Source organism: Rhipicephalus microplus, chromosome 9 (genome assembly GCF_043290135.1).
Source record: "Rhipicephalus microplus isolate Deutch F79 chromosome 9, USDA_Rmic, whole genome shotgun sequence".
Classification (NCBI taxonomy): domain Eukaryota; kingdom Metazoa; phylum Arthropoda; class Arachnida; order Ixodida; family Ixodidae; genus Rhipicephalus; species Rhipicephalus microplus.
Genome location: NC_134708.1, coordinates 116,004,364 through 116,028,517, shown reverse-complemented (window position 1 = coordinate 116,028,517; position 24,154 = coordinate 116,004,364). Strand labels below are relative to the sequence as shown.

Below are 24,154 nucleotides of genomic sequence, written 5' to 3'. Positions count from 1 at the left end.
AAAGGAAAAAAAGCGCCGCAGCACCACCGGGTGGTTCGAACCTCCAACCTTTCGGTCAACAGCCGATCGCGCTAGCCAATTGCGCCACGGAGACAGTCGTGCTCCACTCTCACCACCATCAGAACATATCTTCAAAGCTATCAGCGCAAAGAAAAAAGCAATACACCAATCCCGGGAGGGCTTGAAACTCCAATTTTTCGGTTAACAGCCGAACGTGCTAGCCAATTGCGCCACGGAGACAGTCCTGCTCCACTCTCACCACCATCAGAACATATATTCAAAGCTATCAGCCAAAAGAAAAAAAAGCGCCGCACCACTACCGGGTGGGCTCGAAACTCCAAGCTTTCGGTTAACAGCCGATCGCGCTAGTCAACTGCGCCACGGAGACAGTCCTGCTCCACTCTCACCACCATCAGAACATATCTTCAAAGCTATCAGCCCAAAGAAAAAGAGGCGCCGCACCACCACCGGGTGGGCTCGAACCTCCAACCTTTCGGTTAAGAGCCGATCGCGCTAGCCAATTTGGTCACGGAGACAGTCGTGCTCCACTCTCACCACCATTAGAACATATCTTCAAAGCTGTCAGCGCTAAGAAAAAAGCAACACACCGCTCCCGGGAGAGCTCAAACCTAAAATTTTTCGGTTAACAGCCCAACGTACTAGCCAATTGCGCCATGGAGACAGTCGTGCTCAGATCTCACCACCGTGAGAACATGTCTCCAAAGTTATCAGCGCAAAGAAAAAAGCAACACACCACTCCCGGGAGGGCTCAAACCTCCAACCTTTCGCTTAACAGCCGATCGCGCTAGCCAATTGCGCCACGGAGACAGTCCTGCTATACTCTCACCACCATCAGAACATATCTTCAAAGCTATCAGCCCCAAAAAAAGTGCCGCACCACCACCGGGTGGACTCGAACCTCCAACTTTTCAGTTAACTGCAAATCGCGCTAGCCAACTGCGCCACGGAGACAGTCGTGCTCCACTCTCACCACCGTCAGAACATTTCTTCAGAGCTATCAGCCCAAAGAAAAAGAAGTGCCACAACACCACCGGGTGGGCTCCAACCTCCAACCTTTCGGTCAACAGCAGATCGCACTAGCCAATTGTGCCATGGAGACAGTCGTGCTCCACTCTCACCAACATCAGAACATATCTTCAAAGCTATCAGCCCAAAGAAAAAAAAAGCGCCGCACCACCACCGGGTGGGCTCGAACCTCCAACCTTTCGGTTAACAGTCGATCGCGCTAGCCAATTGCGCCACGGAGACAGTCCTGCATCACTCTCACCACCATCACAACATATCTTCAAAGCTATCAGACCATAGAAAAAAAGCCCGCACCACCACCGGGTGGGCTCGAACCCCAACCCTTTCGGTTAACGGCCGAACGCGCTAGAGAGTTGCGCCACGGAGACAGTCCTGCACAACTCTAGCCACCAACAGAACATATCTTAAAGCTATCAGCCCAAAGAAAAAAAAGCAACACGCCACTCCCGGGAGGGCTCGAACCTCCAACCTTTCGGTTAACAGCTGATTGCGCTAGCCAATTGCGCCACGGAGACAGTCGTGCTCCACTCTCACCACCAACAGAACATATCTTCAAAGCTATCAGCCCAAAGAAAAAAAAGCGCCGCACCACCTCCGGGTGGGCTCGAACCTCCAACTTTTCGGTTAACAGCATATAGCGCTAGCCAATAGTGCCACGGAGACAGTCGTGCTCACCCTCGCCACCATCAGAACATATCTTCAAAGCTGTCAGCGCAAAGAAAAAAGAACACACCACTCCCGGGAGAGGTCGAATCTCCAACCTTTCGGTTAACAGCCGATCGCGCTAGCCAACTGCGCCACGGAGACAGTCCTGCTCCACTCTCATCACCATCAGAACATATCTTCAAAGCTATCAGCCTAAAGGAAAAAAAGCGCCGCAGCACCACCGGGTGCTTCGAACCTCCAACCTTTCGGTCAACAGCCGATCGCGCTAGCCAATTGCGCCACGGAGACAGTCGTGCTCCACTCTCACCACCATCAGAACATATCTTCAAAGCTATCAGCGCAAAGAAAAAAGCAATACACCAATCCCGGGAGGGCTTGAAACTCCAATTTTTCGGTTAACAGCCGAACGTGCTAGCCAATATCGCCACGGAGACAGTCCTGCTCCACTCTCACCACCATCAGAACATATATTCAAAGCTATCAGCCAAAAGAAAAAAAAGCGCCGCACCACTATCGGGTGGGCTCGAAACTCCAAGCTTTCGGTTAACAGCCGATCGCGCTAGTCAACTGCGCCACGGAGACAGTCCTGCTCCACTCTCACCACCATCAGAACATATCTTCAAAGCTATCAGCCCAAAGAAAAAGAGGCGCCGCACCACCCACGGGTGAGCTCGAACCTCCATCCTTTCTGTTAACAGCCGATCGCGCTAGCCAATTGCGCACCGGAGACAGTCGTGCTCCACTCTCACCACCATCAGAACATATCTTCAAAGCTATCAGCCCAAAGAAAAAAAGCGCCCCACCACCACCGGGTGGGCTCGAACCTCCAACCTTTCGGTTAACAGTCGATCGCGCTAGCCAATTGCGCCACGGAGACAGTCCTGCATCACTGTCACCACCATCACAACATATCTTCAAAGCTATCAGACCATAGAAAAAAAGCCCACACCACCACCGGGTGGGCTCGAACCCCAACCCTTTCGGTTAACGGCCGAACGCGCTAGACAGTTGCGCCACGGAGACAGTCCTGCACAACTCTAGCCACCAACAGAACATATCTTAAAGCTATCAGCCCAAAGAAAAAAAAGCAACACGCCACTCCCGGGAGGGCTCGAACCTCCATCCTTTCGGTTAACAGCTGATTGCGCTAGCCAATTGCGCCACGGAGACAGTCGTGCTCCACTCTCACCCCCGTCAGAACATTTCTTGAGAGCTATCAGCCCAAAGGAAAAAAAGCACCGCACCACCACCTGGTGGGCTCGAACCTCCAACTTTTTGGTTAACAGCATATAGCGCTAGACAATTGCGCCACGGAGACAGTCGTGCTCCACTCTCGCCACCATCAGAACATATCTTCAAAGCTATCAGCGCAAAGAAAAAAGAACACACCACTCCCGGGAGGGGTCGAATCTCCAACCTTACGGTTAACAGCCGATCGCGCTAGCCAACTGCGCCACGGAGACAGTCCTGCTCCACTATCGCCACCATCAGAACATATCTTCAAAGCTATCAGCCCATAGAAAAAAAGCCCGCACCACCACCGGGTGGGCTCGAACCTCCAACTATTCGGTTAACGGCCGAACGCGCTAGCCAATTGCGCCACGGAGACAGTCCTGCTCAAATCTCACCACCATGGGAACACATCTTCAAAGCTATCAGCCCAAAGAAAACAAAAGCAACACACCCCTCCCGGGAGGGCTCGAACCTCCAACCTTTCCGTTAACAGCCGATTGCGCTAGCCAATTGCGCCAAGGAGAGAGTCGTGCTCCACTCTCACCACCATCAGCACATATCTTCAAAGCTATCAGCTCAAAAAAAAAGCCCGCACGCCCAACGGGTGGGCTCGAACCTCAATCCTTTCTGTTAACAGCCGATCGCGCTAGCCAATTGCGCCACGGAGACAGTCGTGCTCCACACTCACCACCATCAGAACATATCTTCAAAGCTATCAGCGCAAAGAAAAAAAAGCGACACACCGTCCCCGGGTGGGCTTGAAACTCCAACCTTTCGGTTAACAGCCGATCGCGCTAGCCAATTGCGCCACGGAGACAGTCCTGCACCACTCTCACCACCATCAGAACATATCTTGAAAGCTATCAGCCCAAAGAAAAAAGCGCCGCACCACCACCGGGTGGGCTCGAACCTCCAACCTTTCGGTCAACAGTCGATCGCGCTAGCCAATTGCGCCACGGAGACAGTCCTGCATCACTCTCACCACCATCAGAACATATCTTCAAAGCTATCAGACCATAGAAAAAAAAGCAACATGCCACTCCCGGGAGGGCTCGAACCTCCAACCTTTCGGTTAACAGCCGATTGCGCTAGCCAATTGCGCCACGGAGACAGTCGTGCTTCACTCTCACCCCCGTCAGAACATTTCTTGAGAGCTATCAGCCCAAAAGAAACAAAGCGCCGCACCACCACCGGGAGAGGTCGAATCTCCAACCTTTCGGTTAACAGCCGATCGCGCTAGCCAACTGCGCCTCGGAGACAGTCCTGCTCCACTCTCATCACCATCAGAACATATCTTCAAAGCTATCAGCCTAAAGGAAAAAAAGCGCCGCAGCACCACCGGGTGGTTCGAACCTCCAACCTTTCGGTCAACAGCCGATCGCGCTAGCCAATTGCGCCACGGAGACAGTCGTGCTCCACTCTCACCACCATCAGAACATATCTTCAAAGCTATCAGCGCAAAGAAAAAAGCAATACACCAATCCCGGGAGGGCTTGAAACTCCAATTTTTCGGTTAACAGCCGAACGTGCTAGCCAATTGCGCCACGGAGACAGTCCTGCTCCACTCTCACCACCATCAGAACATATATTCAAAGCTATCAGCCAAAAGAAAAAAAAGCGCCGCACCACTACCGGGTGGGCTCGAAACTCCAAGCTTTCGGTTAACAGCCGATCGCGCTAGTCAACTGCGCCACGGAGACAGTCCTGCTCCACTCTCACCACCATCAGAACATATCTTCAAAGCTATCAGCCCAAAGAAAAAGAGGCGCCGCACCACCACCGGGTGGGCTCGAACCTCCAACCTTTCGGTTAAGAGCCGATCGCGCTAGCCAATTTGGTCACGGAGACAGTCGTGCTCCACTCTCACCACCATTAGAACATATCTTCAAAGCTGTCAGCGCTAAGAAAAAAGCAACACACCGCTCCCGGGAGAGCTCAAACCTAAAATTTTTCGGTTAACAGCCCAACGTACTAGCCAATTGCGCCATGGAGACAGTCGTGCTCAGATCTCACCACCGTGAGAACATGTCTCCAAAGTTATCAGCGCAAAGAAAAAAGCAACACACCACTCCCGGGAGGGCTCAAACCTCCAACCTTTCGCTTAACAGCCGATCGCGCTAGCCAATTGCGCCACGGAGACAGTCCTGCTATACTCTCACCACCATCAGAACATATCTTCAAAGCTATCAGCCCCAAAAAAAGTGCCGCACCACCACCGGGTGGACTCGAACCTCCAACTTTTCAGTTAACTGCAAATCGCGCTAGCCAACTGCGCCACGGAGACAGTCGTGCTCCACTCTCACCACCGTCAGAACATTTCTTCAGAGCTATCAGCCCAAAGAAAAAGAAGTGCCACACCACCACCGGGTGGGCTCCAACCTCCAACCTTTCGGTCAACAGCAGATCGCACTAGCCAATTGTGCCATGGAGACAGTCGTGCTCCACTCTCACCAACATCAGAACATATCTTCAAAGCTATCAGCCCAAAGAAAAAAAAGCGCCGCACCACCCCCGGGTGAGCTCGAACCTCCATCCTTTCTGTTAACAGCCGATCGCGCTAGCCAATTGCGCACCGGAGACAGTCGTGCTCCACTCTCACCACCATGCCCCGCCGCGGTGGTCTAGTGGCTAAGGTACTCGGCTGCTGACCCGCAGGGCGCGGGTTCGAATCCCGGCTGCTGCGGCTGCATTTCCGATGGAGGCGGAAATGTTGTAGGCCCGTGTGCTCAGATTTGGGTGCACGTTAAAGAACCCCAGGTGGTCTAAATTTCCGGAGCCCTCCACTACGGCGTCTCTCATAATCATATAGTGGTTTTGGGACGTTAAACCCCACATATCAATCAAATCAAATCATCACTCTCACCACCATCAGAACATATCTTCAAAGCTATCAGCCCAAAGAAAAAAAGCGCCGCACCACCACCGGGTGGGCTCGAACCTCCAACCTTTCGGTTAACAGTCGATCGCGCTAGCCAATTGCGCCACGGAGACAGTCCTGCATCACTCTCACCACCATCACAACATATCTTCAAAGCTATCAGACCATAGAAAAAAAGCCCGCACCACCACCGGGTGGGCTCGAACCCCAACCCTTTCGGTTAACGGCCGAACGCGCTAGACAGTTGCGCCACGGAGACAGTCCTGCACAACTCTAGCCACCAACAGAACATTTATTTATTTATTTATTTATTTAGTACCCACAGCGCCAGAGGCATTACAGTGGGGGAGGGGTTTACAGTCAGTCTGGACAGTTCAATATTTTGTCATATATAAAGCGTGGAAAACGGTAATAGCAACAACAACAGCTACAGCAGATCGACAACATAAGTTATTCACAGCAGTATGCAGTATATGTGAGAAACAAGAACACTACAAGGTTGAGTCACTTCAACAGGAAAAATAAGTGATTTGATACCGGAGTATAGCCACAGTTCCCTTCTGCATACAGTGTGAGGACAAAAGAAAGAAGAACAAAAGATAAGAACAGTAATACATACAGTACGTCCTAAAAAGATCAAAGAAACAATCATTTCAGCAGGGCAAAAAACATCTCATTCGAAACTACGTTGACGATGTCAGCAGGTAACCTATTCCAGTCGTGGATTGTTTTTGGAAAGAAAGATTTCTTAAAAAGTTCCGTGCGGCATAGAACCTCTCTTACTTTTCGGTCATGGTCCACGCGTTGGGACCTATAGTTAGGGGGTATTATATATATGTCTCTCTGTATGTTAATCGTACCATAGTAAATGGAATGAAAAAGCTTCAGGCGCAGCTTTCTGCGTCGTTCTACCAGGGTATCCCATTTGAGTTCTTCCTTAGTTCTTGTTGCACTGAAATTAATTGTGTATTGACGGGACACGTACCTCGCACCGAGATTCTGAACTCTTTCAAGTTTAATAACGTCGCGCGCCGTCGTAGGGTCCCACACTACACAAGCGTACTCGAGGACGGACCTCACGTACGTCTTGTAGAGTAGCTCACGTGTGGACTGACTGAATGCACAAGAGTTCCTGCGAATGAAGCCCAGCATTTTTCCCGCCTTTCCGGTTACGTAGTCAACCTGCTTCTGCCACGATAATTCTGGGGTATACCAAACACCTAAGTATTTAAATTCGGTTACTTTACCAATTACAATGTTATTCAGGGTGTAGCAGTAATTTAGAGGGTTCTTCTTTCGAGTGAATGTCATATTGACAGTTTTCGTGAGGTTTAGTTGCATGCGCCACCTAGTGCACCATGTGCTGATTCGATCGAGGTCTTGCTGAATCAGGTTGAGGTCTTCCGTACCGTTAGTGATCCTATAAACCACACAGTCATCTGCAAACAGCCTCAACTGCGATGTCAAACCGTCGCCAATATCATTGATGTACAATAAGAACAGCAAAGGTCCCAGGACGGAGCCCTGGGGTACACCAGATGAAACGCTTTGTGCCCGTGACCGAACCCCATTTACAACCACGAATTGCCGGCGTAACGTTAGATATTCTTTAATCCATGAGACAACCGCCGGATTTATTTTATATGTGAGCATCTTTTCATTGAGTAATGAATGGGGTACTGTGCCGAAAGCTTTTCTGAAATCGAGGAAAATACATTCAACCGCAAGCCGTTTATCTAATGCAGAAGCAATATCATTTGTGAATTCCAATAATTGGGTAACACAGGAAAAACCTTTACGAAATCCATGTTGGGCTGACGTAATCGCAGAACGAGTATTCAAGTGAGCTACAATACTCGTGAATAGAATGTGCTCCATTATTTTACATGCAACGGATGTCAGCGATATCGGGCGGTAGTTTGAAACGTCGCTTCTAGGGCCGGACTTATGAATAGGGACCACAATACCTGCTTTCCAATCATCAGGAAGAGAAGCTTCGAATAGTGACATATCAAATATAACTTTCAAGTACTTTGCTATCGATTCAGCGCATGATTTAAGCAGGAAATTGGGTAAGTCGTCAGGACCACACGCTTTAGAAGAGTCGAGCCTTCGAAGCAACGATTCAATGCCGTGTGTACATATGACAACATCATCCATGTCGCTTATCGTTTCAAGTACCGGTGGGACGTCTTCAGAAGGCATTACTGCAGGAGTGAAGACGGAGCAGAAGTAGGCGTTAAAGCATTCTGCCTTGTCAGCGTCTTCGCGAACAATGACGTCACCAGACACGAGTGGAGGGATAGTTACAACATCTTTGCCATTCTGCTTCACGTGCTTCCAGAACACTTTCGGTTTATCTTTTAGTCTTGTTTGAATAGTTCCCGAATAACTGTCTTTGGCAATGCGTGTTGCTTCTTTAACTTCGCGAGTTATTTCTTTCAGTTTTTTCTCTGTCTCTTTTGAAGGTTTTCTGCAATAAGCGCGATAAGTTCGTTGTCTTTTTTGTGTGAGCTGGCGCAAGGTTTTCGTAAACCAAGGCTTGCTTCTACCCTGTCTCGCCGTCAACACCCAAGTTGGGACGAACAGCTCACGTAATTCGAGTATTTTCTGCCTAAATAACCGCCACAGCCCGTCCACACTCCTACACTCGGCTTCCGTTTCGAACACTACTAAATAAGCCTGTAATGCTTGATTTATACAATCGAAATTGGCTTTTTTATAATTATACAGTTTTCTGTTAGCATGGTTTTTTGTTTTAACATAGGCCAGCGACATCGTCGACACGACAGCGTGATGGTCGCTTATGCCAGGAATCACAAGCGTTGACTGAACAAGTTCTGGTCGATTGGTAAGCAGAAGGTCTAAAATGTTGTTTCCCCGCGTTGGGGTGAGGACTAGCTGATGCAGAGCATGCAGGTTGACCATGTTCATCATTTCTGTATTGCATATTCCAGTAACTGTGGCGGTGTTCGATGCATCCCATTTCAAGTCCGGTAAATTTAAGTCTCCCCCAATGACCACGGTATCTGAGTGAACTTCATCAATCGCACTTTGAAGTCGAGTGAGAACATCCGGCGATGCATTAGGGCGACGATAAAAGCTACATACTGTTAAGGCGATGCGGTTCGGAAGTTCTAGTTTGCACAACACTACTTCACTCACGCCAGCATCAACGTCAATCTGGGAGGACCTAATGCTACTATCAATGAGAATGAACACACCCCCTCCATGACCGTTCCTGTCTTTTCTGTAGCAGGTGTAACCAGTTGGAAATACCTCGTGGTCACCAATGTCAGGATCTAACCAGGATTCCGTACCGAGAATCACGGAAGGCTTAACAGTTTCTACTAAGGCGGAAAATTCATCTCTCTTATGCTTTATGCTCCTGCAATTCAGCAGAAGAATACTAATGTTCACAGAACTAGACTGGCACGGTCACTTCTGTGGGGTCACATGCATTGTTGCATCATCGCAGACAAACTTCTGCCCGTTCAAAAGAAGGTAATCGTACCTAAGCATCGCTTTCGCGCCATCCTGTTTTTGTGCTTTTGCATATTCCCACAAAATTTTTCTTTTCTTTCGTACTGCTTCGGAGAAATCTTCGGAAATGCTAGTCGTAGTGCCTTTTAACTTTCTTGCATTGCTTAGGACATGCTGTTTTTCTTTGAAAGATGAAAATTTTGCGATGATGGGTCTGCTCCTCCCAGCTCGAAAACGTCCCAACCGGTGTGCCCTTTCTATTCCTATAGTGGGTATTCCTAACTTCGAAGAACAGATATCCAAGATCTGTTTCTCACACTCCGCATTTGTTTCGTTGGCTCCTTCGTCGGGTATACCGTGAAAGATGAGGTTGCACCTTCTGCTGCGGTTTTCAAGGTCGTCAACCTTTGACGCTAGAGACTTCAACACTCGTGCTTGAGTCTCACATTGTACAACGCACTCTGCTAAAGACGATTTCATTTCATCAAGGTTTGTGAACTTAGTTTCAAGGGATTTGATACGATCACCTAGATCGTTTATAGCGAGCTTGTTTGCAGCTTGAACGGTTTCAATAGCATTTAGTTTATCCTTAATTATGCTTTGACCTGCTAAGAGCTGCTGCAGTGTCGCCTCGGTGGACGGTCCCGGATTCACCTCTACGTCGCCACATATTAGCAGAAGTAAAAAATAATAAGAGAAGCGACGCAGCAAGCGAAACTGTTTCCGCGAACGGTATTGCGTGCATGAATGTGACAGAATGCAGTCAAACAACTTTTGGGGTGAAACCGGCAAGAAAAAGGGGAGCAAGAAAGGGGGTTCCGTATGACTAACCTGCATAAGCAGTAGGAACAGCGTGAAGCGTACTGCTGCAGCCATGCCGGTTTCACGCCCCACTGACGCACTGAAGAGTCCCGCTTTATGAAGCTGAGCGTTATCGTCGAGCCGGTAATCACTCAGATTTTCACTGGCAGGAATCGCACATGCGCCGGATACCGGAACGTCTGGTGGCGTCATCCCGCTGTCGTCATCAGGTGCTACGTTGGTTTTAAGGGTTGTTCCTCGTAGTCCTTGCGTTGTGGCTCCTTCCGGTGGAAGAAACGCTGCGGCTTTCCTGGGACACTGTCTTGCAGAGGCGCCGTTAACCTGCATAAGCAGTAGGAACAGCGTGAAGCGTACTGCTGCAGCCATGCCGGTTTCACGCCCCACTGACGCACTGAAGAGTCCCGCTTTATGAAGCTGAGCGTTATCGTCGAGCCGGTAATCACTCAGATTTTCACTGGCAGGAATCGCACATGCGCCGGATACCGGAACGTCTGGTGGCGTCATCCCGCTGTCGTCATCAGGTGCTACGTTGGTTTTAAGGGTTGTTCCTCGTAGTCCTTGCGTTGTGGCTCCTTCCGGTGGAAGAAACGCTGCGGCTTTCCTGGGACACTGTCTTGCAGAAGCGCCGTTAACCTGCATAAGCAGTAGGAACAGCGTGAAGCGTACTGCTGCAGCCATGCCGGTTTCACGCCACCATCAGAACATATCTTAAAGCTATCAGCCCAAAGAAAAAAAAGCAACACGCCACTCCCGGGAGGGCTCGAACCTCCAACCTTTCGGTTAACAGCTGATTGCGCTAGCCAATTGCGCCACGGAGACAGTCGTGCTCCACTCTCACCCCCGTCAGAACATTTCTTGAGAGCTATCAGCCCAAAGGAAAAAAAGCGCCGCACCACCACCGGGTGGGCTCGAACCTCCAACCTTTTGGTTAACAGCCGATCGCGCTAGCCAATTGCGCCACGGAGACAGTCGTACTCCACTCTCACCGCCGTCAGAACATTTCTTGAGAGCTATCAGCCCAAAGGAAAAAAAGCGCCGCACCACCACCTGGTGCGCTCGAACCTCCAACTTTTCGGTTAACAGCATATAGCGCTAGACAAGTGCGCCACGGAGACAGTCGTGCTCCACTCTCGCCACCATCAGAACATATCTTCAAAGCTATCAGCGCAAAGAAAAAAGAACACACCACTCCCGGGAGGGGTCGAATCTCCAACCTTACGGTTAACAGCCGATCGCGCTAGCCAACTGCGCCACGGAGACAGTCCTGCTCCACTCTCGCCACCATCAGAACATATCTTCAAAGCTATCAGCGCAAAGAAAAAAGAACACACCAATCCCGGGAGGGGTCGAATCTCCAACCTTACGGTTAACAGGCGATCGCGCTAGCCAACTGCGCCACGGAGACAGTCCTGCTCCACTCTCATCACCATCAGAACATATCTTCAAAGCTATCAGCCTAAAGAAAAAAAAGCGCCATACCACCACCGGGTGGTTCGAACCTCCAACCTTTTGGTTAACAGCCGATCGCGCTAGCCAATTGCGCCACGGAGACAGTCGTGCTCCACTCTCCCCACCACCAGAACATATCTTCAAAGCTATCAGCGCAAAGAAAAAAGCAACACACCAATCCCGGGAGGGCTTGAAACTCCAATTTTTCGGTTAACAGCCGAACGTGCTAGCCAATTGCGCCACGGAGACAGTCGTGCTACAATCTCACCACCTTCAGAACATATCTTCAAAGCTATCAGCCCAAAGAAAAAAAAGTGCCGCACCACCACCGGGCGGGCTCGAACCTCCAACCTTTCGGTTAGGAGCCGATCGCGCTAGCCAATTGCGCCACGGAGACAGTCCTGCTCCTCTCTCACCACCTTCAGAACTTATCTTCAAAGCTGTCAGCCCATAGAAAACGAAGCGCCGCACCACCACCGGGTGGGCTCGAACCTCCAACCTTTCGGTCAACAGCAGACCGCACTAGCCAATTGCGCCACGGAGACAGTCGTGCTCCAGTCTCACCACCGTGAGAACATGTCTCCAAAGTTATCAGCGCAAAGAAAAAAGCAACACACCACTCCCGGGAGGGCTCAAACCTCCAACCTTTCGCTTAACAGCCGATCGCGCTAGCCAATTGCGCCACGGAGACAGTCCTGCTATACTCTCACCACCATCAGAACATATCTTCAACGCTATCAGCCCCAAAAAAAGTGCCGCACCACCACCGGGTGGACTCGAACCTCCAACTTTTCAGTTAACTGCAAATCGCGCTAGCCAACTGCGCCACGGAGACAGTCGTGCTCCACTCTCACCACCGTCAGAACATTTCTTCAGAGCTATCAGCCCAAAGAAAAAGAAGTGCCACACCACCACCGGGTGGGCTCCAACCTCCAACCTTTCGGTCAACAGCAGATCGCACTAGCCAATTGTGCCATGGAGACAGTCGTGCTCCACTCTCACCAACATCAGAACATATCTTCAAAGCTATCAGCCCAAAGAAAAAAAAAAGCGCCGCACCACCCCCGGGTGAGCTCGACTCTCCATCCTTTCTGTTAACAGCCGATCGCGCTAGCCAATTGCGCACCGGAGACAGTCGTGCTCCACTCTCACCACCATCAGAACATATCTTCAAAGCTATCAGCCCAAAGAAAAAAAGCGCCGCACCACCACCGGGTGGGCTCGAACCTCCAACCTTTCGGTTAACAGTCGATCGCGCTAGCCAATTGCGCCACGGAGACAGTCCTGCATCACTCTCACCACCATCACAATATATCTTCAAAGCTATCAGACCATAGAAAAAAAGCCCGCACCACCACCGGGTGGGCTCGAACCCCAACCCTTTCGGTTAACGGCTGAACGCGCTAGACAGTTGCGCCACGGAGACAGTCCTGCACAACTCTAGCCACCAACAGAACATATCTTAAAGCTATCAGCCTAAAGAAAAAAAAGCAACACGCCACTCCCGGGAGGGCTCGAACCTCCAACCTTTCGGTTAACAGCTGATTGCGCTAGCCAATTGCGCCACGGAGACAGTCGTGCTCCACTCTCACCACCAACAGAACATATCTTCAAAGCTATCAGCCCAAAGAAAAAAAAGCGCCGCACCACCTCCGGGTGGGCTCGAACCTCCAACTTTTCGGTTAACAGCATATAGCGCTAGCCAATAGTGCCACGGAGACAGTCGTGCTCACCCTCGCCACCATCAGAACATATCTTCAAAGCTGTCAGCGCAAAGAAAAAAGAACACACCACTCCCGGGAGAGGTCGAATCTCCAACCTTTCGGTTAACAGCCGATCGCGCTAGCCAACTGCGCCACGGAGACAGTCCTGCTCCACTCTCATCACCATCAGAACATATCTTCAAAGCTATCAGCCTAAAGGAAAAAAAGCGCCGCAGCACCACCGGGTGGTTCGAACCTCCAACCTTTCGGTCAACAGCCGATCGCGCTAGCCAATTGCGCCACGGAGACAGTCGTGCTCCACTCTCACCACCATCAGAACATATCTTCAAAGCTATCAGCGCAAAGAAAAAAGCAATACACCAATCCCGGGAGGGCTTGAAACTCCAATTTTTCGGTTAACAGCCGAACGTGCTAGCCAATATCGCCACGGAGACAGTCCTGCTCCACTCTCACCACCATCAGAACATATATTCAAAGCTATCAGCCAAAAGAAAAAAAAGCGCCGCACCACTACCGGGTGGGCTCGAAACTCCAAGCTTTCGGTTAACAGCCGATCGCGCTAGTCAACTGCGCCACGGAGACAGTCCTGCTCCACTCTCACCACCATCAGAACATATCTTCAAAGCTATCAGCCCAAAGAAAAAGAGGCGCCGCACCACCACCGGGTGGGCTCGAACCTCCAACCCTTCGGTTAAGAGCCGATCGCGCTAGCCAATTTGGTCACGGAGACAGTCGTGCTCCACTCTCACCACCATTAGAACATATCTTCAAAGCTGTCAGCACAAAGAAAAAAGCAACACACCGCTCCCGGGAGAGCTCAAACCTAAAATTTTTCGGTTAACAGCCCAACGTACTAGCCAATTGCGCCATGGAGACAGTCGTGCTCAGATCTCACCACCGTGAGAACATGTCTCCAAAGTTATCAGCGCAAATAAAAAAGCAACACACCACTCCCGGGAGGGCTCAAACCTCCAACCTTTCGCTTAACAGCCGATCGCGCTAGCCAATTGCGCCACGGACACAGTTCTGCTATACTCTCGCCACCATCAGAACATATCTTCAAAGCTATCAGCCCCCAAAAAAGTGCCGCACCACCACCGGGTGGATTCGAACCTCAGACTTTTCAGTTAACTGCAAATCGCGCTAGCCAACTGCGCCACGGAGACAGTCGTGCTCCACTCTCACCACCATCAGAACATTTCTTCAGAGCTATCAGCCCAAAGAAAAAGAAGTGCCACACCACCACCGGGTGGGCTCCAACCTCCAACCTTTCGGTCAACAGCAGATCGCACTAGCCAATTGTGCCATGGAGACAGTCGTGCTCCACTCTCACCAACATCAGAACATATCTTCAAAGCTATCAGCCCAAAGAAAAAAAAGCGCCGCACCACCCCCGGGTGAGCTCGAACCTCCATCCTTTCTGTTAACAGCCGATCGCGCTAGCCAATTGCGCACCCGAGACAGTCGTGCTCCACTCTCACCACCATGCCCCGCCGCGGTGGTCTAGTGGCTAAGGTACTCGGCTGCTGACCCGCAGGGCGCGGGTTCGAATCCCGGCTGCGGCGGCTGCATTTCCGATGGAGACGGAAATGTTGTAGGCCCGTGTGCTCAGATTTGGGTGCACTTTAAAGAACCCCAGGTGGTCTAAATTTCCGGAGCCCTCCACTACGGCGTCTCTCATAATCATATAGTGGTTTTGGGACGTTCAACCCCACATATCAATCAAATCAAATCATCACTCTCACCACCGTGAGAACATGTCTCCAAAGTTATCAGCGCAAAGAAAAAAGCAACACACCACTCCCGGGAGGGCTCAAACCTCCAACCTTTCGGTCAACAGCAGATCGCACTAGCCAATTGTGCCATGGAGACAGTCGTGCTCCACTCTCACCAACATCAGAACATATCTTCAAAGCTATCAGCCCAAAGAAAAAAAAAGCGCCGCACCACCCCCGGGTGAGCTCGACTCTCCATCCTTTCTGTTAACAGCCGATCGCGCTAGCCAATTGCGCACCGGAGACAGTCGTGCTCCACTCTCACCACCATCAGAACATATCTTCAAAGCTATCAGCCCAAAGAAAAAAAGCGCCGCACCACCACCGGGTGGGCTCGAACCTCCAACCTTTCGGTTAACAGTCGATCGCGCTAGCCAATTGCGCCACGGAGACAGTCCTGCATCACTCTCACCACCATCACAACATATCTTCAAAGCTATCAGACCATAGAAAAAAAGCCCGCACCACCACCGGGTGGGCTCGAACCCCAACCCTTTCTGTTAACGGCCGAACGCGCTAGACAGTTGCGCCACGGAGACAGTCCTGCACAACTCTAGCCACCAACAGAACATATCTTAAAGCTATCAGCCCAAAGAAAAAAAAGCAACACGCCACTCAAGGGAGGGCTCGAACCTCCAACCTTTCGGTTAACAGCTGATTGCGCTAGCCAATTGCGCCACGGAGACAGTCGTGCTCCACTCTCACCACCAACAGAACATATCTTCAAAGCTATCAGCCCAAAGAAAAAAAAGCGCCGCACCACCTCCGGGTGGGCTCGAACCTCCAACTTTTCGGTTAACAGCATATAGCGCTAGCCAATAGTGCCACGGAGACAGTCGTGCTCACCCTCGCCACCATCAGAACATATCTTCAAAGCTGTCAGCGCAAAGAAAAAAGAACACACCACTCCCGGGAGAGGTCGAATCTCCAACCTTTCGGTTAACAGCCGATCGCGCTAGCCAACTGCGCCACGGAGACAGTCCTGCTCCACTCTCATCACCATCAGAACATATCTTCAAAGCTATCAGCCTAAAGGAAAAAAAGCGCCGCAGCACCACCGGGTGCTTCGAACCTCCAACCTTTCGGTCAACAGCCGATCGCGCTAGCCAATTGCGCCACGGAGACAGTCGTGCTCCACTCTCACCACCATCAGAACATATCTTCAAAGCTATCAGCGCAAAGAAAAAAGCAATACACCAATCCCGGGAGGGCTTGAAACTCCAATTTTTCGGTTAACAGCCGAACGTGCTAGCCAATATCGCCACGGAGACAGTCCTGCTCCACTCTCACCACCATCAGAACATATATTCAAAGCTATCAGCCAAAAGAAAAAAAAGCGCCGCACCACTATCGGGTGGGCTCGAAACTCCAAGCTTTCGGTTAACAGCCGATCGCGCTAGTCAACTGCGCCACGGAGACAGTCCTGCTCCACTCTCACCACCATCAGAACATATCTTCAAAGCTATCAGCCCAAAGAAAAAGAGGCGCCGCACCACCACCGGGTGGGCTCGAACCTCCAACCTTTCGGTTAAGAGCCGATCGCGCTAGCCAATTTGGTCACGGAGACAGTCGTGCTCCACTCTCACCACCATTAGAACATATCTTCAAAGCTGTCAGCGCAAAGAAAAAAGCAACACACCGCTCCCGGGAGAGCTCAAACCTGAAATTTTTCGGTTAACAGCCCAACGTACTAGCCAATTGCGCCATGGAGACAGTCGTGCTCAGATCTCACCACCGTGAGAACATGTCTCCAAAGTTATCAGCGCAAAGAAAAAAGCAACACACCACTCCCGGGAGGGCTCAAACCTCCAACCTTTCGCTTAACAGCCGATCGCGCTAGCCAATTGCGCCACGGACACAGTCCTGCTATACTCTCGCCACCATCAGAACATATCTTCAAAGCTATCAGCCCCAAAAAAAGTGCCGCACCACCACCGGGTGGACTCGAACCTCCAACTTTTCAGTTAACTGCAAATCGCGCTAGCCAACTGCGCCACGGAGACAGTCGTGCTCCACTCTCACCACCGTCAGAACATTTCTTCAGAGCTATCAGCCCAAAGAAAAAGAAGTGCCACACCACCACCGGGTGGGCTCCAACCTCCAACCTTTCGGTCAACAGCAGATCGCACTAGCCAATTGTGCCATGGAGACAGTCGTGCTCCACTCTCACCAACATCAGAACATATCTTCAAAGCTATCAGCCCAAAGAAAAAAAAGCGCCGCACCACCCCCGGGTGAGCTCGAACCTCCATCCTTTCTGTTAACAGCCGATCGCGCTAGCCAATTGCGCACCGGAGACAGTCGTGCTCCACTCTCACCACCATGCCCCGCCGCGGTGGTCTAGTGGCTAAGGTACTCGGCTGCTGACCCGCAGGGCGCGGGTTCGAATCCCGGCTGCTGCGGCTGCATTTCCGATGGAGGCGGAAATGTTGTAGGCCCGTGTGCTCAGATTTGGGTGCACGTTAAAGAACCCCAGGTGGTCTAAATTTCCGGAGCCCTCCACTACGGCGTCTCTCATAATCATATAGTGGTTTTGTGACGTTAAACCCCACATATCAATCAAATCAAATCATCACTCTCACCACCATCAGAACATATCTTCAAAGCTGTCAGCCCAAAGAAAAAAAGCGCCGCACCACCACCGGGTGGGCTCGAACCTCCAACCTTTCGGTTAACAGTCGATCGCGCTAGCCAATTGCGCCACGGAGACAGTCCTGCATCACTCTCACCACCATCACAACATATCTTCAAAGCTATCAGACCATAGAAAAAAAGCCCGCACCACCACCGGGTGGGCTCGAACCCCAACCCTTTCGGTTAACGGCCGAACGCGCTAGACAGTTGCGCCACGGAGACAGTCCTGCACAACTCTAGCCACCAACAGAACATATCTTAAAGCTATCAGCCCAAAGAAAAAAAAGCAACACGCCACTCCCGGGAGGGCTCGAACCTCCAACCTTTCGGTTAACAGCTGATTGCGCTAGCCAATTGCGCCACGGAGACAGGCGTGCTCCACTCTCACCCCCGTCAGAACATTTCTTGAGAGCTATCAGCCCAAAGGAAAAAAAGCGCCGCACCACCACCGGGTGGGCTCGAACCTCCAACCTTTTGGTTAACAGCCGATCGCGCTAGCTAATTGCGCCACGGAGACAGTCGCGCTCCACTCTCACCGCCGTCAGAACATTTCTTGAGAGCTATCAGCCCAAAGGAAAAAAAGCGCCGCACCACCACCTGGTGGGCTCGAACCTCCAACTTTTCGGTTAACAGCATATAGCGCTAGACAAGTGCGCCACGGAGACAGTCGTGCTCCACTCTCGCCACCATCAGAACATATCTTCAAAGCTATCAGCGCAAAGAAAAAAGAACACACCACTCCCGGGAGGGGTCGAATCTCCAACCTTACGGTTAACAGCCGATCGCGCTAGCCAACTGCGCCACGGAGACAGTCCTGCTCCACTCTCGCCACCATCAGAACATATCTTCAAAGCTATCAGCGCAAAGAAAAAAGAACACACCACTCCCGGGAGGGGTCGAATCTCCAACCTTACGGTTAACAGGCGATCGCGCTAGCCAACTGCGCCACGGAGACAGTCCTGCTCCACTCTCATCACCATCAGAACATATCTTCAAAGCTATCAGCCTAAAGAAAAAAAAGCGCCATACCACCACCGGGTGGTTCGAACCTCCAACCTTTTGGTTAACAGCCGATCGCGCTAGCCAATTGCGCCACGGAGACAGTCGTGCTCCACTCTCCCCACCACCAGAACATAACTTCAAAGCTATCAGCGCAAAGAAAAAAGCAACACACCAATCCCGGGAGGGCTTGAAACTCCAATTTTTCGGTTAACAGCCGAACGTGCTAGCCAATTGCGCCACGGAGACAGTCGTGCTACAATCTCACCACCTTCAGAACATATCTTCAAAGCTATCAGCCCAAAGAAAAAAAAGTGCCGCACCACCACCGGGCGGGCTCGAACCTCCAACCTTTCGGTTAGGAGCCGATCGCGCTAGCCAATTGCGCCACGGAGACAGTCCTGCTCCTCTCTCACCACCTTCAGAACTTATCTTCAAAGCTGTCAGCCCATAGAAAACGAAGCGCCGCACCACCACCGGGTGGGCTCAAACCTCCAACCTTTCGGTCAACAGCAGACCGCACTAGCCAATTGCGCCACGGAGACAGTCGTGCTCCAGTCTCACCACCGTGAGAACATGTCTCCAAAGTTATCAGCGCAAAGAAAAAAGCAACACACCACTCCCGGGAGGGCTCAAACCTCCAACCTTTCGCTTAACAGCCGATCGCGCTAGCCAATTGCGCCACGGAGACAGTCCTGCTATACTCTCACCACCATCAGAACATATCTTCAACGCTATCAGCCCCAAAAAAGTGCCGCAACACCACCGGGTGGACTCGAACCTCCAACTTTTCAGTTAACTGCAAATCGCGCTAGCCAACTGCGCCACGGAGACAGTCGTGCTCCACTCTCACCACCGTCAGAACATTTCTTCAGAGCTATCAGCCCAAAGAAAAAGAAGTGCCACACCACCACCGGGTGGGCTCCAACCTCCAACCTTTCGGTCAACAGCAGATCGCACTAGCCAATTGTGCCATGGAGACAGTCGTGCTCCACTCTCACCAACATCAGAACATATCTTCAAAGCTATTGACCCAAAGAAAAAAAAAGCGCCGCACCACCCCCGGGTGAGCTCGACTCTCCATCCTTTCTGTTAACAGCCGATCGCGCTAGCCAATTGCGCACCGGAGACAGTCGTGCTCCACTCTCACCACCATCAGAACATATCTTCAAAGCTATTAGCCCAAAGAAAAAAAGCGCCGCACCACCACCGGGTGGGCTCGAACCTCCAACCTTTCGGTTAACAGTCGATCGCGCTAGCCAATTGCGCCACGGAGACAGTCCTGCATCACTCTCACCACCATCACAACATATCTTCAAAGCTATCAGACCATAGAAAAAAAGCCCGCACCACCACCGGGTGGGCTCGAACCCCAACCCTTTCGGTTAACGGCCGAACGCGCTAGACAGTTGCGCCACGGAGACAGTCCTGCACAACTCTAGCCACCAACAGAACATATCTTAAAGCTATCAGCCCAAAGAAAAAAAAGCAACACGCCACTCCCGGGAGGGCTGGAACCTCCAACCTTTCGGTTAACAGCTGATTGCGCTAGCCAATTGCGCCACGGAGACAGTCGTGCTCCACTCTCACCCCCGTCAGAACATTTCTTGAGAGCTATCAGCCCAAAGGAAAAAAAGCGCCGCACCACCACCGGGTGGGCTCGAACCTCCAACCTTTTGGTTAACAGCCGATCGCGCTAGCCAATTGCGCCACGGAGACAGTCGTGCTCCACTCTCACCCCCGTCAGAACATTTCTTGAGAGCTATCAGCCCAAAGGAAAAAAAAGCGCCGCACCACCACCGGGTGGGCTCGAACCTCCAACTTTTCGGTTAACAGCATATAGCGCTAGACAATTGCGCCACGGAGACAGTCGTGCTCCACTCTCGCCACCATCAGAACATATCTTCAAAGCTATCAGCGCAAAGAAAAAAGAACACACCACTCCCGGGAGGGGTCGAATCTCCAACCTTACGGTTAACAGCCGATCGCGCTAGCCAACTGCGCCACGGAGACAGTCCTGCTCCACTCTCGCCACCATCAGAACATATCTTCAAAGCTATCAGCGCAAAGAAAAAAGAACACACCACTCCCGGGAGGGGTCGAATCTCCAACCTTACGGTTAACAGGCGATCGCGCTAGCCAACTGCGCCACGGAGACAGTCCTGCTCCACTCTCATCACCATCAGAACATATCTTCAAAGCTATCAGCCTAAAGAAAAAAAAAGCGCCATACCACTACCGGGTGGTTCGAACCTCCAACCTTTTGGTTAACAGCCGATCGCGCTAGCCAATTGCGCCACGGAGACAGTCGTGCTCCACTCTCACCACCACAAGAACATATCTTCAAAGCTATCAGCGCAAAAAAAAGCAACACACCAATCCCGGGAGGGCTCGAAACTCCAATTTTTCGGTTAACAGCCGAACGTGCTAGCCAATTGCGCCACGGAGACAGTCGTGCTACAATCTCACCACCTTCAGAACATATCTTCAAAGCTATCAGCCCAAAGAAAAAAAGTGCCGCACCACCACCAGGCGCGCTCGAACCTCCAACCTTTCGGTTAGGAGCCGATCGCGCTAGCCAATTGCGCCACGGAGACAGTCCTGCTCCTCTCTCACCACCTTCAGAACTTATCTTCAAAGCTGTCAGCCCATAGAAAACGAAGCGCCGCACTACCACCGGGTGGGCTCGAACCTCCAACCTTTCGGTCAACAGCAGACCACACTAGCCAATTGCGCCACGAAGACAGTCGTGCTCCAGTCTCACCACCATCAGAACATATTTTCAAAGCTATCAGCGCAACGAAAAACGCGACACACCACTCCCGGGAAGGCTCGAACCTCCAACCTTTCGGTTAACAGCCGATCGCGCTACCCCATTGCGCTACGGAGACAGTCGTGCTCCACTCTCACCACCGTCAGAACATTTCTTCAGAGCTATCAGCCCAAAGAAAAAGAAGCGCCACACCACCACCGGGTGGGCTCGAACCTCCAACCTTTCGGTCAAAAGCAGATCGCACTAGCCAATTGTGTCATGGAGACAGTCGTGCTCCACTCTCACCAACATCAGAACATATCTTCAAAGCTATCAGCCCAAAGAAAAAAAAGCGCCGCACCACCCCCGGGTGGGCTCGAACTTCCATCCTTTCTGTTAACAGCCGATCGCGCTAGCCAATTGCGCACCGGAGAAAGTCGTGCTCCACTCTCACCACCATCAGAACATATCTTCAAAGCAATCAGCGAAAAGAAAAAAAAGCGACACACCGTCCCCGGGTGGGCTCAAACCTCCAACCTCTCGGTTAACAACCGATCGCGCTAGCCAATTGCGCCACGGAGACAGTCCTGCTCCACTCTCACCACCATCAGAACATATCTTCAAAGCTATCAGCTCAAAGAAAAAAAAAGCGCCGTACTACCACACGGTGGGCTCGAACCTCCAACCTTTCGGTTAACAGCCGATCGCACTCGCCAATCGCGCCATGGAGACAGTCGTGCTCCACTCTCACCAACATCAGAACATATCTTCAAAGCTATCAGCCCAAAGAAAAAAAAGCGCCGCACCACCACTGGGTGGGCTCGAACCTCCAACTTTTCGGTTAACAGCATATAGCGCTAGACAATTGCGCCACGGAGACAGTCGTGCTCCACTCTCGCCACCATCAGAACATATCTTCAAAGCTATCAGCGCAAAGAAAAAAGAACACACCACTCCCGGGAGGGCTCGAACCTCCAACCTTTCGGTTAACAGCCGATCGCGCTAGCAAATTGCGCCACGGAGACAGTCGTGCTCCACTAACACCACATTCAGAACATATCTTCAAAGCTATCAGCGCAAAGAAAAAAGCAACACACCACTCCCGGGAGAGCTCGAACCTCAAACCTTTCAATTAACAGCCCATCGCGCTAGCCAATTGCGCCACGGAGACAGTCGTTCTCCACTCTCACCACCATCACAACATATCTTCAAAGCTATCAGCCTAAAGAAAAAAAAGCGCCATACCACCACCGGGTGGTTCGAACCTCCAACCTTTTGGTTAACAGCCGATCGCGCTAGCCAATTGCGCCACGGAGACAGTCGTGCTCCACTCTCACCACCATCAGAACATATCTTCAAAGCTATCAGCGCAAAGAAAAAAGCAACACACCAATCCCGGGAGGGCTTGAAACTCCAATTTTTCGGTTAACAGCCGAACGTGCTAGCCAATTGCGCCACAGAGACAGTCGTGCTACAATCTCACCACCTTCAGAACATATCTTCAAAGCTATCAGCCCAAAGAAAAAAAAGCGCCGCACCACCCCCGGGTGGGCTCGAACCTCCATCCTTTCTGTTAACAGCCGATCGCGCTAGCCAATTGCGCACCGGAGAAAGTCGTGCTCCACTCTCACCACCATCAGAACATATCTTCAAAGCAATCAGCGAAAAGAAAAAAAAGCGACACACCGTCCCCGGGTGGGCTCAAACCTCCAACCTCTCGGTTAACAACCGATCGCGCTAGCCAATTGCGCCACGGAGACAGTCCTGCTCCACTCTCATCACCATCAGAACATATCTTCAAAGCTATCAGCCTAAAGAAAAAAAAGCGCCATACCACCACCGGGTGGTTCGAACCTCCAACCTTTTGGTTAACAGCCGATCGCGCTAGCCAATTGTGCTACGGAGACAGTCGTGCTCCACTCTCACCACCATTAGAACAAATCTTCAAAGCTATCAGCGCAAAGATAAAAGCAACACACCAATCCCGGGAGGGCTTGAAACTCCAAATTTTCGGTTAACAGCCGAACGTGCTAGCCAATTGCGCCACGGAGACAGTCGTGCTACAATCTCACCATCTTCAGAACATATCTTCAAAGCTATCAGCCCAAAGAAAAAGAGGCGCCGCACCACCACCGGGTGGGCTCAAACCTCCAACCTTTCGGTTAAGAGCCGATCGCGCTAGCCAATTGCGCCACGGAGACAGTCCTGCTCCTCTCTCACCACCATCAGAACCTATCTTCAAAGCTATCAGCCCATAGAAAAAAATGCCCGCACCACAACCGGGTGGGCTCGAACCTCCAACCTTTTGGTTAACGGCCGAACGCGCTAGCCAATTGCGCCACGGAGACAGTCCTGCTCCAATCTCACCACCATGAGAACACATCTTCAAAGCTATCAGCCCAAAGAAAAAAAAGCAACACACCACTCCCGGGAGGGCTCGAACCTCCAACCTTTCCGTTAACAGCCGATTGCGCTAGCCAATTGCGCCACGGAGACAGTCGTGCTCCACTCTCACCACCATCAGAACATATCTTCAAAGCTATCGGCCCAAAAAACAATTTCCGCACCACCACCACGTGGGCTCGAACCTCCAACTTTTCGGTTAACTGCGGATCGCGCTAGCCAATTGGTCATGGAGACAGTCGTGCTCTACTCTCACCACCGTCAGAACATTTCTTCAGAGCTATCAGCC

At 51.3% G+C, this 24,154-nt stretch overlaps 2 non-coding genes across 2 annotated transcripts; both read right to left on the bottom strand.

Annotated features, from left to right (window-relative positions):
* Positions 1–21,971: 21,971 nt before the first annotated feature.
* TRNAN-GUU (transfer RNA asparagine (anticodon GUU)) lies at positions 21,972–22,045 on the bottom strand. The gene has a single exon. It is a non-coding gene; the product is annotated as a tRNA-Asn (tRNA).
* A 1,103-nt stretch (positions 22,046–23,148) lies between these two features.
* TRNAN-GUU (transfer RNA asparagine (anticodon GUU)) lies at positions 23,149–23,222 on the bottom strand. Its single transcript has one exon. It is a non-coding gene; the product is annotated as a tRNA-Asn (tRNA).
* Between the last annotated feature and the right edge of the window lie 932 nt (positions 23,223–24,154).